Source organism: Biomphalaria glabrata, chromosome 8 (assembly GCF_947242115.1).
Source record: "Biomphalaria glabrata chromosome 8, xgBioGlab47.1, whole genome shotgun sequence".
NCBI lineage: Eukaryota > Metazoa > Mollusca > Gastropoda > Planorbidae > Biomphalaria > Biomphalaria glabrata.
In genome coordinates, this window is record NC_074718.1 from 17,211,816 (window position 1) to 17,225,879 (window position 14,064).

General features: G+C 36.9%; 1 protein-coding gene across 5 annotated transcripts in view; it reads right to left on the reverse strand.

Annotated features, from left to right (window-relative positions):
* Positions 1-14,064, reverse strand: part of LOC106071263 (uncharacterized) — a 261,624-nt gene that overhangs the window by 152,048 nt on the left and 95,512 nt on the right. The gene's annotated exons all lie outside the window — the stretch shown is intronic.

Below are 14,064 nucleotides of genomic sequence, written 5' to 3' on the forward strand. Positions count from 1 at the left end.
ATTGTCTGTAACCTTGAATAAATTTTACCTTTCTAGTCTCCTCATTGTTCAGAGGTATTGTTTTGTTTTTTTTAATTTGAAATAGAAAGTGAGATCACAAATGATTTCAAAAGGATTGTCTTCGAGCCCGACAATATAAGGACAGTGCACTATACCACGGTCTAGCTGACTCAGCTTTCAGATAAATATTTCGCTAAATCCAAAGCAGACAATGTATTTAATTTCTTTATTAGTCAGTTTCTTCTTAATTCTTTAATATTTAATCTAAAATTATTTTCGAAACGGGACAAGCAGTTGTAAGTTACATGTAGTATGTCCGTAAATTGGAAATCCGTCCGTGTGTCTGTCAAGTTGAATATTTTAAGTAGAAAACACATGACGCTAAATAAGGAAAAGATGCAAGTAATGTTGTATAATTTTATAACATTTGCGCACACATTATTGTTATTCTGAAAATAAGAAGTTTTAAACAAGAAACATATTTTTTAATTCACTTTCTCTATTATGAAGCTGGTGATTGTCTACAATTTCTAAATGAAATAATCTATTTTAATGCTTTAATATTGCAATTAGTCTTTTTATTGATCTTGCATAATCTATTACAGTTTATTCTATTTCATTTTCTTCGTAAGGCGGTGCGCAAAATGTTCGTGTAAGACTATTTATTTTTCCAACTCATTACATTTGTCTAGGTAAGGAATTTAAGGGGCTAATGCGTTTGAACTTATAACGACCTAGAGAAAATGTAATTGTATGTTAATATATATTGAAACTTCATAAAAGTTTTTAAAAAGTTTTGTTTACTGTATGACCAAGTAAAGAGTGTGTTTTATTTTTCAAAAAGATATGCATAAAATACAGAAATTGTAGGAAAATTGTTTGAATATATATTTGAGAAAGTTGAAACAGCAATTCATAAGTTCAAGAAACACAAATAACCTGGCTATAACCAGGCTCTAATTACCTTAAGGCTGAAATATGTAAAATTGGTGGTGTCGCCCTAATTGAAAGGCTAACAGACTTTTTCGCACTATGCTGGGAGAAGTGCGCTATTCCGCCAGATCTTCGAAGAGCTGTTATCATATCCGTTTAAAAAAAAAATGAGAGGTCTACCTTCTCTAACTATTGAGGCATAACACTTCTGTTAGTAGCACATAAGATCTTCGCACGTGTCTTGCTTGACCGACTAAACCACTCGAGGTGGGCGAGATGCTAATGCGGCTTTACAACCGGTACAGATACATCTGACATATTTGTTTTGCAATAATTACAGAAAAAATGCAAAGATTAGAACCTTTGTGGATCTCACCAAGTCTTTCGATACACTCAGTCGCAATGGCCAAGCTCGGAGGCCTACCTACTTTCTTATCCAGTCTCAATCAGTTTCATGTGAGACAAAATGTCCAGATTAAACACAATGGTGACAAGTCTGATCACAAGGATTGAAACAGGGCTATGTACTTGATATACTCTATTTGCTTTCTTCTTTGGCGTAATGCTCGATCAAATGAGACAGCGATTACACGAAGGCATCTACTTCTGATTTCGCTAAGACGGCAATATATTCAATCTTTGTCGTCTAATGTCCCATACAAAAACAGAAAAAATGGTTATAACAGAGCTTTTCTATGACGATGACTATGCCCAGCGACTTAGCATACACTGCCGCCTCTTTTGGTTTATCTTTACACCTCAGGAAAACAGAATTCATGTTCCAGAAGTCAACCAGTAATACCTACTCAGCCTCAAGGATCACCTAAATGGACAGTCCCTAAACGTGGAATCCCACTGTACATATCTAAGAAGCATAGTATTAAATGACGCATCACTTTCAATGGACGTTGATAACCGTCTGGCTCGGGCCAGTGGTGGTTTTGGACGCCTCAGGGCGAGAGTGTGATGGAATAAATTTACTCTTTTTCCCTACATTAATCATACCAACCTTTCATTACGGATCATATACATGGGTATTATGAAGTAAGCTACAACGTCGCCTTGAACGTTATCACAAAGATGCTTTACGCTCCATAATGGACATACAGTGGCAAACCGCACTACAAACACCCTTATCTTGCGAAAGACGATTTAGGTACCTTTTATGGCACGTATCCAGTATGGGGGAAGGACGTATGCCAAAAGCTGTGTATTTTTGGTAAGCTGAGTTGTGGTCCACGCAACAGAGGTGCCTCACAGAAAAGCTTTAAAGACCAGCTTAGACGCCAACTTGCTCTAACTGACATAAAAGAGAGCACCTGATTACAGGCGCCTGCAGAATAAGATAGTTGGAGGTCACTTTTGAGAACAAAAGAAAATCCACTAACGAGGACAGACGTTGACGGCGAAAATAAAAAATTAAATCGATCACCGGCAGAAAATGAGTATGCCGTGCAAGATGTGGCAAAATAAGTAGTTAGCAGCAGAGGCTGCGTATTCACGGGAAATACTTCGTTCTTATTTAATCTTTGGATTTGAAGACAAGCCCTTATTATATTTTAATTTAATTATTTTGCATTTTGTATTGTTACAAATGCTATAAATTTACCAAATACGTTAAGACATATTCTAAAGATAATGACTTCTTCCAGAGGTGTGAAAACAAAAGTTAGTCATTTATCATTGCTTTTTCCGTATTTGAACCATCACTATAATAAAACAATTATGAGGGAGAGAGGGGAGGAAGAAGTAGAGAAAAGGGGTGAAAAGGGTTGCAACACACAACATACGACTTTTTGAAGCCATTGCACTTTATTATTTCCTTCACATTTCCCTAGGTGATAGACTAGACATTTTTAATAATAAGAAGAAGAAGAAAAAGAAGAAGAAAGATGGCCTCCGGAAGCTATGGCGTGTTTTTCTTCTCTCTGACTTAGTGCACTTTTTAGCAACATAAAGTAAGCCTCTGTACTCTAGACTTTACAAATACTAAAGTACATGGTGGTAGATCTGCATGTATTGAGGATGTTTTTATGTATTGGGTTTGAAGATTTTCTTATACTTAAGATCACTTCTTATCCTAGACTAGGGACGCCATTTCACTGCGTCACTTCCATGTTTACTAGAGTCTAGACCTAGATCTAAAAAGTATGTTTACTGAGCCATTAGATCAAAATAAACAAGTCAATGAACGTTCTTTTTTGTTTGATCTCATTTTTGAATTTTAAGGAGAACGGATCCATTGCTTCTTCCAGGATAGTGATGAATATAAAACAAATTAGTTGCTAAATATTTTTCACCAATGAGTCGAGTGTCTACTGAAGGTAATTCACAACCTCATGACCAAACACAAGAGGTCGGTCTACTCCCTGACTCGCACCCCACACAATTGAGAGGTGTTGTTGGTGGTAGAACAAGAGGAGCCAAACGGATCAAATGGATGAGAGAAATGAATATAGACATTATCAAATCGTTCCTGCGTATAAACAACTGTGATGAAATACCTCACCCAGGCACTGGCGGATCCAGGGGGGGGGGGCGGTAGGGGCGATTGCCCCCCCACCCCCCACTCGGTCAACCACCCCTCCCGAAGGGGGTGAACGGACTAATTTTAGTAAAGAAATCACACAATTTGTATATGAATTTATTAGTTATGTTAATAATATATACTAATTTTTTATAGTTCAACCTATTTTTAGATTATTTCGCCCCCCTCTAGTATGTTGGCCGATAATTTGGTGGGATGGGGAGGTGACGATGGCATCAATTCCACCCCCCTACCATAAACTTACGAGTGGGGGGGGCGGTCCAAATTATTTGTAGAAATCACAGCTTGTCAACATAATCAATTATATATCTATAAAATTAAATCTTGTTATTGACATTTTAACCGATCTTTATATTATGTCGCTCCCCTGTTAGCTGATATGGTTGGGGGAGGGGGGCGAATACATCTACTGCCCTTCCAACCTAAACGGTCCTACTTTTAATTAGATATCATAGTTTGAGAACAAAATTAGTTGAATTACACTATTATTTTTATAATATGTCGCTACACTTCTGGTATCTTAGCCGATTCGGTGGGGGTGGCAATTGCTTCTACTGCCTTCCCACTCTTCCCCTCTTTTGGAGAAATCATAGTTTGTGAACAAAATTAGTTGAAAATCTATATAATATAAGTTACATATTGATGTTTTAACCCATTTGTATATTATGTCGCACACACTCAATTTCAAATTTTATCATTGGTAAATATAAAATGAAAAAGAGTTGTACCAGGTAGGAGTGGCGATACATGCAATCACCTTCCACCTGTCGGACAAACCAAAACTTTTTTCTTTTTGTATTTTTTTAATGATATTACAAAATTTTAAAAAAAAATCACTAATATAATTTATATATGCTATAAATTAAATTCTTATGTCGAGTCGCCCCGTCCCCAATTCTTTAAAGCCAAATGCAATCATTAGCAGACATTATAAAATGGAGCGAGAATTAACGTTTTCATTCTACCGCCATCTCCCCTATACAGAGGACAACAAGACGTTTTAAAACAGAAAAGTCCAATATGGCGACAGAGTTGATGTCATTGCACACGAAGTTTTCTGAGTTATTTTAAGTAAGACTTTGTTTTAAAAAATTTAGAATTCATACGAAATGTGTCATTATAAGAGAAACAACTGAGATGAGTTTTAAACCCAAATATTATTTTCCTAGTCACCTTTTCCAACCTTATAACTCACAATTTATACCTAAATCCTAAAAACGCAAAAAAATTAGGAGTTAATGTCTCCTCCCACTTCCTAAATTTTTTGTTTTGAGCTTTGAATTATAGTTCTGTAACAAAACAAAGTTACAAACATGCTTATTGAACCAAATAGATCACTTACAAATGACCTTTTTTTTAAATATATTTATTCGGATAATTTCTTTTCGGCGGCGATCCTCAAAGTCTTAATCTAAATATGTGGGGTTTCTTATCTTTTCAAGAACAAATCGGTTGTATTTGCAATGTAGTAAGGGCCTGTAAATTCATATTAAAATATTTTTCAAGTAAAACATTATTCAAAAGGTCCTTTTTTAATAGGATGAATATCGAGCTGTAGATGTCAGGAGAATGCGCTTCTGCAGTGGAGAATGCAAGAAAGCGCTTTTGACGTGGGGACTTGCCCCGATCCCCAATGTGGGAGCTTAGAGTGCTCCCCCATACCCCCTAGCTGTAAAGAGAAAGACCTCAACATTGCTTTGTGTGTGTGTGTGTATAGAAGGACTGACTTAACGTTTCTGTTTTAATTTCGTATCTTGTTAAGTAGAGACAGTGGCTTGGAACGCCAGATTGCTTAAAGAGGGAAAATGCAAACCTAGTTTTATTGATCCTAATTATTAGATCGTCAACTCCACCGTCTTTACTATTTTTTTTTCTCCGATGTGTAAAGTTCTCCGTATCGAGGTTGTTCTCTCCCTATAGCATGATTGGGTTCTGTTGTCAGTTGTTGATCCTCATAACTTCTATTTTCTTTTTGTTGATTAGAAGTCCAGTCTCTATTGCTCCTTGTAAGAGTCTGGTTAGTTTGGTCAGAGCAATTTGTTGCGAATGGAGAAGTAGACAAATGCCTTTCAGATCCTCTACACGTTGTGTTAGGGTCCATTGTATTTTATTATCTTAAGATGTCTCATGACACAATCTATCACCAACAAAATAGTTAAATAATACATTTTTGTACTACTCCAGTTTTTACTTGAAATGGGTTGGTCAGCTTACCATTGCGTATTACTTGACATGATAAGTCATCGTACAGCTATTGTTTGTTTGTAGTTTTTTTTTACATTTTTCGATGACCTTCATTGTTGAAGATAATTTACTTTCTAGTCTAAACCTCCCGCAGGACGACGGGGGATGGCAGCAAGCAGGGTTCGACCCGAGACCAACTAGATGTCCGAAACAACACTTCAGCACACATACCGAAGACTATGCGGCTGTTTAATGCTATGTTGAGCTATATTGGAATTCCGTAATAATTCATCAGTCTTCAGTTTATATATTGTTGTTGCATTGACTATGATTAGATAACCCAGTTTCCAGATTTTAGGGACCTGTTCTTGTTCCCAAATCTTGCACAGCAGCGCATGTAGCATTTCGGCTTATGTTTGGTCTACTTTTTAAGTGTCTCCATCGGTATATCATCATCTCAGCCTGCTGCCTTTCCACTTTTTGCATTTGATGGTTTCCACTTAAGCAAGAGAAACTGTTAAACGTCCATTATTTATGTCTCTGGAGGTTTGTCGCAAATAGATTCTGGAGGTTGTTGGTTCAAAATTTCATTAAAACTGTTGAGACCATCCATACTTATGTCCATCATCCTCACTGGTTATTGGTTATGAACTTTTCATGATCGTCTTTCACTGGCTTGTTGATGTTGCTATGTTTTCCTGGTAAGGTTTTTGCTATTTCGTTCAACTTTTTCATGTCAATAGAGGCAGAATACAGTAGATTGGTATAACTTCTATAATTTTCAATAGTATCTATAAATTTTTATAGCCAAAGGTATAAAATAAATCAATTTTTATTTAACATAAAATAGTTAATTATGCGACAACTAAATAAATAATTTAGATAGACAGTTTCACACACATAAAGTAAATTTACACTCATTCACATAATGATCGTCACAAAAGTTCTAAGTATAAGTAATAATCTATAGGCCACAACTGTCTTTTTGTTTCTCAATATCGTCACAAATAATGCATAGTAATGAAGTAACTATTTCAGACTTTTTTTTTTATTAAGTACCATCAGTAGAACAAATCTGTTCTTTCAATATCCTGTGAATGGTTTTGATTTTAAATATTAAAAATGGCTGCAGTGCTCTACACGACTATGCTAACCCAGTTGCGACATGCACATATATTCAGCATATCGTGTAGAGTGTAGACAAAGCCTGTTGTCTGCTAGCGGTCTATTGAAATTCTTTTTTCTTCTTGCTTGTATGCATTTAAGTCTCGTATCACGTGCATTCTCTTTTTGCTATAAGCAAACTAAAAGCGAGTTGAATCGTTGTATTTACATTATTATTATTTAATTTAAAATAATTTCTTTCAATATAATTATTATTGAAACATTTTCATCATATACATTAGTGTCCTGTAAAATGGAACTTGTTAGTCAAATGTTGAACATTTCTATTGTAATATCGGAAAACTGATCCAACTGAAACTAATGATTCGCGTAGAATGTCTTAAAGAAAAGTGGGTAAACTTGCGACATAATATGATTAATAACGCAAAAGAAATAGTCGGAAGGAGGTGAATTTCATAAAAGGAAAGGTGAATACAAGACAGAACCTGGAAATTGATTGACGAGGAGTAAAATGCAAAAAGTTGAAGAGAATAGAGAGAAAGAAGCCTTCCGGGAAGATCTAAATGTAAAGAAAATCGCAGGGGAGAAAAACAGAAATAGATTTAAAAGTCAGTTCGAGTGTCACAGGCAGCTGCACACAGAGAGAGAACATCACGCTTGACCTCTATCCAGGTGTTCTCAATATATATATATGGCTCCTTTTGTCTCGAAAGGCAATGGATGCGCCCAAATGAGTCACTGGTTTTGGCTTAATCTTGAGACGGGGCAGAATCTGGTGTGGCTAATCAAGCCAATTCTAGAATGGCAGACTTTGCCACAATTCGTACATGTGTATGCCTCTGATTTAGGGCTAGCAGACAGGGCAGCTTTCTTTTTATCCCTCTTGATTAAAGCCGCTTCAATTCTTTTGTTCTCAGCAAGGGTTGTCCCAGCACGCACAGTCTGTCTCCATGCACTCCGGTCTTTGGCTATGTTTTCCCACATACTTTCGCTGATGCCTGAGGCTCTCATGTCTCGCTTGCAGACATCTCTATATGTTAGTCTTGGGCGGCCCTTGGGTCTGACTCCTTCCACAAGCTCAGCATATAAGATATCTTTCGGGATTCTGCCATCTGGCATGCGGGTGACATGTCCGAGCCAGCGTAATCTTCTTTGTGTCAGGAGAGCATACATGCTGTTCATATTGGCCAATCTTAAAACTTCCTGATTGGAGACATGGTCCCTCCAAGAGATGCCCATTATGCGTCTCAGGCAGCGCAAGTGGAAACTATTCAATCTGTGCTCTTGGTACATGCATGTTGACCAGCTCTCACTGCCATAAAGGAGAGTGCTCACAACACAGGCGTTGAAGACTAGGATTTTGGTCGCTGTGGTCAATTTACCATTTTCCCAGACGCGCTTGGAGAGTTTTGCCAATGCTGTGGTAGCTTTTCCTATCCTTTTTGTCAGCTCGATGTCTAAGTCTAGGTTACTGACAATTGTTGAACCCAAGTAGGTAAATTCCTGCACCACTGAAAGGGTGTGGTTCCCAATTTGTATTTTAGGTATTTCTGCGACGTCTTGTGCCAGGATTTCGGTCTTGGAGAGACTTATAGTAAGGCTAAACTCTTGACAAGCAGCTGCTAAGGCGTTCACTAGCTTCTGTAGACCTCCTTGTGAGTGAGATACGAGTGCCGCGTCATCGGCAAACAGCAGCTCCCTTATCAAGATACGACGCCTTTTCGTTTTGGCTTTAAGACGTGCCAGGTTAAAGAGCCTTCCATCGGATCTGCTATGGATGTATATTCCGTCTTCCAGGGATTTAAAAGCACTGGATAGTACGACTGAGAAGAAGATGCCAAATAGTGTAGGGGCCAGTACACATCCTTGTTTGACACCGCTCTTAATGGAGAATGGCCTGGAGGAAGAACTTTCAAACTGAATGGTGCCCTGCATATTTTCGTGAAAAGCTGACACTAGTTTTCTTAACTTATTTGGGCAGCCGATTCTCTCTAGTACAGCAAACAGACCGCTTCTGCTAACAAGGTCAAAGGCCTTGGTCAAATCAATAAATGCTATGAAGAGGGGCTGCTTTTGTTCTCTGCTCTTCTCCTGTAGCTGCCGAAGAGAGAAAATCATATCTGTTGTAGATCTACCTGCCCTAAAGCCACACTGCGACTCTGGATAAACACGATCTGCCAGGATCTGTAATCGCTTTAGTAATACTCTAGCAAAAGCCTTTCCGACTATGCTAAGCAGTGAGATGCCTCTGTAATTGTTACAATCAGAGCGGTCGCCTTTATTTTTATAAATTGTAACAATGTTGGAGTCTTTCAATTCCTGGGGGACCATTCCTTGTTCCCAGCACAAGCTTAGCAGTTCATGGAGTGGTTTGATTAGGGCATGTTTTCCAGCCTGAATTACTTCAGCAGGAATGCCATCTCCTCCGGGTGTTTTCCCATGTGCAAGCATGTCAATGGCAATGCTCAGCTCCTTTACTGAGGGCGTTTCGTCTAATTCCTTCAAAACTGGAAGTGATGGGAAGTTGGAAACAGCATTTGGTGAGATGGCGTTTTCAATCTGGTAGAGTTCTGCATAGTGTTCAACCCATCGTTCCATTTGCAGCGCACAATCGCTGATGATTGAGCCATCTTTTGACTTGAGCGGAGCACACTTGCTGGTGTGAGGTCCAAAGGCTTTTCTCATGCCCTCATATAGTCCTCTTATGTTACCACAGTCGGCACAAGATTGAATATCTTCGCATAGCTCCTGCCAGTATTTGTTAGCACATTGTCTCGCTACTCTTTGGGCATTGTTACGTGCAGCTCTGAGCCTTTTTAAGTTGCTTGGGGTGGGATCCTTCTTGTAGATTAGCATGGCTGCTCTCTTTTTCGTAGTGGCAGTTTCCATTTCTGGTAGACTAGCTTCAAACCAGTCTTCGCTTTTCTTGGTTTTGTTTCTCAATATCTAATTAGCAAATAACTTTTTCATTCAATTATTATAACCTACAGTCACGTCCTTATTCAAACATTTTGTGTACAGATTTCTAGATTTGCATATTGATGGCCTGGTTAATTTAGCATTTCCATTAATATTTTAAAATTATTTCTATGAATGGCAGTAGAAACTTTTCAAATCAATGAGTTTTTTTAAATTATCCTTCGCTGGAAATTCTCTATTCCTTTATTTAAAAAAAAAAACAAAAATAAAGAGAAAAAAAGTGTGTTACATTTTCAAAAAAATATTACCGAACACATGCTAAATACATGCTTTTAAAAACTCTGAAATTGTTTACAAAAGTATACTCGAGTTAAAAAAAAAAAATTAACCTACTTAATGCAATATATTTTGGTTATTATTATCTACATAAGTACACATATTATTTATATTTATAAAATATAAATAGATTTTAATAAAATAGATCTAGTAGAGATACTACAAGAAGAAAAGGTAGCTGATAGAACTGTCTAGATCTTAACAAGACGAAGACTACACAAGTATAACGTTTACGCATTAATCTTAAATTACATTTGTTCAGTACCATGGGAACTATACATTTAAATACAACGTCATTTTTATTTACAATAAAAATAAAATTAATGATAAAACATCTCCCTTTTTGTAGATATTTTATTGAATCTATTTTCGTGTAACATTTAAGTCATATTATATTTCTTGTTCTTTTCATTTTAACACTTTTGTTATATTTTTTTAACTGTCAAATGTATGCTGACTCTCTCTACAGGGAGTATGTGCGCTGGACATACACGTAAAAAAGTAAAATTATATTTCAGGAAATTCCCGATATTATGGTTTTACAAATAAACGTTTCTCAAACTGTGGAGCGCCCCCTAGGAAATCTTGTTAAGTGTTGCCATTCATATTGAAATAATAAATTCACATTTTATTGCTAATTAAGTTAAATCCTCATTAATTCCAGTATATAATTAATTACATTTCATTAAGTTAAGTCTTTTATTATGTAAATACAAGGGCGTTCAAATCGCGTAGTTAAGAGAGATCTTTATCTAGATTAATTTAAAGTTTTGATTATTTTTTTTAATCTACGCTATTATTGTTTTTCAAGCTAGATAAATTTTGCAATATTGAGAGATTGAAAAGTTGTTTTTTTTCTCAATATAAGCATCTATATAAAGTACTTACATATTAACCCTAACCCTAACCTTCCAACTGTAAAAACAAATCCAAGAAATAGTTGAAAGAAAAAAAATACCCTAGAGTAAAGGAGACTACACTAAGACAACAACAAAAAACTTTAAAATATTTGACTGCTAATCTATATTTTAAAAATTACTAAAAATCATTTCTTCACGTTACTGTTTGTATTTGTAATTAGTACTAAGTGTGTTAGGCTTAGTACAACAAAAATATTTTGTTGATAACAAAAATTACCGAAGTCCGATGCAGTTAACATAGGAATTACTTCTACAATTATGGATGACACAAGAGAAACACATGTTAAATTAATAGCAATGTTAATAAACTAATCCATATCATCCACTAGCTGAGTGTTGTTAAAACACTTTCAATTACAACCACATTTTCCTTATTCTTGAAAGCGCAACGTGTCACGGTATAACGCTAGCCTAGAAAATACATATTACACTTTTAAACTACAATGTTGCACTGTTATCATGAATATCGAAACTATGTTAGTTGTTAAGATTGTTATTGACTTAACTTCTGGTTGTTTTCACTAGCACAAGTTATGTCCATGTAGGTCTACAGCTGTTTGTTTCGTTAGTTTTAACAGCTGGTTGTCCGGTGTCTTCTTTTAGTGTGGATGAGATGTCTTCATCTGTATCGTAGTACCCAGAGATGTCTTCATCTGTATCGTAGTACCCAGAGATGTCTTCATCTGTATCGTAATACCCAGAGATGTCTTCATCTGTATCGTAATACCCAGAGATGTCTTCATCTGTATCGTAGTACCCAGAGATGTCTTCATCTGTATCGTAGTACCCAGAGATGTCTTCATCTGTATCGTAATACCCAGAGATGTCTTCATCTGTATCGTAATACCCAGAGATGTCTTCATCTGTATCGTAGTACCCAGAGATGTCTTCATCTGTATCGTAGTACCCAGAGATGTCTTCATCTGTATCGTAATACCCAGAGATGTCTTCATCTGTATCGTAATACCCAGAGATGTCTTCATCTGTATCGTAGTACCCAGAGATGTCTTCATCTGTATCGTAGTACCCAGAGATGTCTTCATCTGTATTGTAGTACCCAGAGATGTCTTCATCTGTATCGTAGTACCCAGAGATGTCTTCATCTGTATCGTAGTACCCAGAGATGTCTTCATCTGTATTGTAGTACCCAGAGATGTCTTCATCTGTATCGTAGTACCCAGAGATGTTTTCATCTGTATTGTAGTACCCAGAGATGTCTTCATCTGTATTATAGTATCTAGAGACGTTTACATCTGTAGTTTAGTACCCAGGACGCAATTATTCATTCAATGAATTCCTGATTTTATCTTTATTAATAACGCACCCTATGAGAGCGCGTGGTGTAGTAGTTAAATTATCAACCTATTTTATAAATTACAGACATTACTTTAAAAGAGAAAATATTTACGTCCTATGTGTATGTATGGTCAGGGGCGTAACTAGGGATTTGGGGGCCCGGGGGGATTGACCTCTTTGGGGGCCCCTTGCATTTTGACATTCGACATATGTCATGAGATAATGTACGCAAAAATATATAAGCCCCAAATCAAATTGGTTCCGTATATCAGTAAACTTAACAAAAAGTAATCATCAAGACTCTTTTAATGAATAATACATTTGTTTATTAGTTAAATAATGCACACGTGACAAATCTAAATTGATATCGCTTCACGTCGTGCATTCTGTGCATCAAAGACATCTATAACATCAACTACATCGATACTTTCTAGTATTTGTGACTTCACTGACATTAAGGCCATGATAAGCCTTTCTTGCGTCATTGTGCTCCTGAGATAGTTTTTGATGAACTTGAGCTTTGAGAATGATCTCTCACATGACGTAATGGAAGTGGCCTGTGTTAGCAGTATTTGGAGGAGGTTGCAAAGTTTGAGCACACGTAATTCCCATATGAAGCCTGTTTCCTCGATATGTCTATTGGTGATTGTTGATGAAAAGTGCTCGTGCATCAATGACATCATTGAAAAAGCGATTTTCCATTTATTTCATCATACAAACAGGAAAAGTAGCACAGTTTGTCACAAGCGTGTCTTCTAACAGGTGTCTTGGTTCAAGAAGAAACCCAAAGGTATCCATTTTCTTTCCAGCCTTTGGAATCTGCCCTTCATTTCCATATGAAATCTGTCCAGCAATTCTGTCACAACACGTTTGAATTGCAGTTGTATTGACAGTCCTACATTAGAACTCAACTTCCCATCAAGTCTTTTCTTTCATATGGTTGTTTTGATTACAGGGAATCCATAGTATTCACTACCTTCTTTTACTTTCTCGACGGATTGGGTTTTTGTCAGTTTCTCATCATTTTGCAGAAAGCATGAAAGGGTGCTAATTTCTTCAGCAGCTTCCTGTATATGCAGTCCAGACTTTTGTAGTTTCTTCCGAACTATATTAATTGGGCACAGGAGCTTTGACCAGAATTCCAGATAGGCAATAAATTCTTAATTTTCCACTGCATGAAGAAGATTCTGGGCTAATATTATATGGCATTACGTCATTGTTGGTTGTTTATGTTTTGTGCGAAAGCAAAAGGATTCAGGGTATACAAAAGTGGGAAAGATCCATATCTCGTTATGCTCGAGTATAGAAATACTCCGATAAGTGGACTGCCGTATTCACCATCAGAACTGCTGACGAGTAGAAGACTCAGGGAATCATTCCAACTGATCACAAACTATTGAAACCATTGGTAGCTGAAAATGCAGAGACATTACTCAACGAACGACAGATGAAAAGCTAAGTGAAATACGATGCAAAAGCAAGACTACCTAAAGATTATTCTGTCGGAGAGTTCGTCTAGGTCAAACATGGCAGAAAGCAGTTGTCATAAAAAAACATTCAGCACCCAGATCTTACATCATAAAGACAAACGAAGGAAAAACATACAGAAGAAATCAACGCTTTTTAAATAAGAGTTTCGATGAAGACATCTCTGGGTACTATGATACCGATGGAGACAATGAACTGCAAACTGTTGGAACAAACGAAACAGACAGTTATAGACCAACGTCTAGAGAACTTGTGCCAGTCAAGACAACCAGAAGTGGACGAATTGTTAAAGTTCCTAGTAGACAGTGCCGGTCG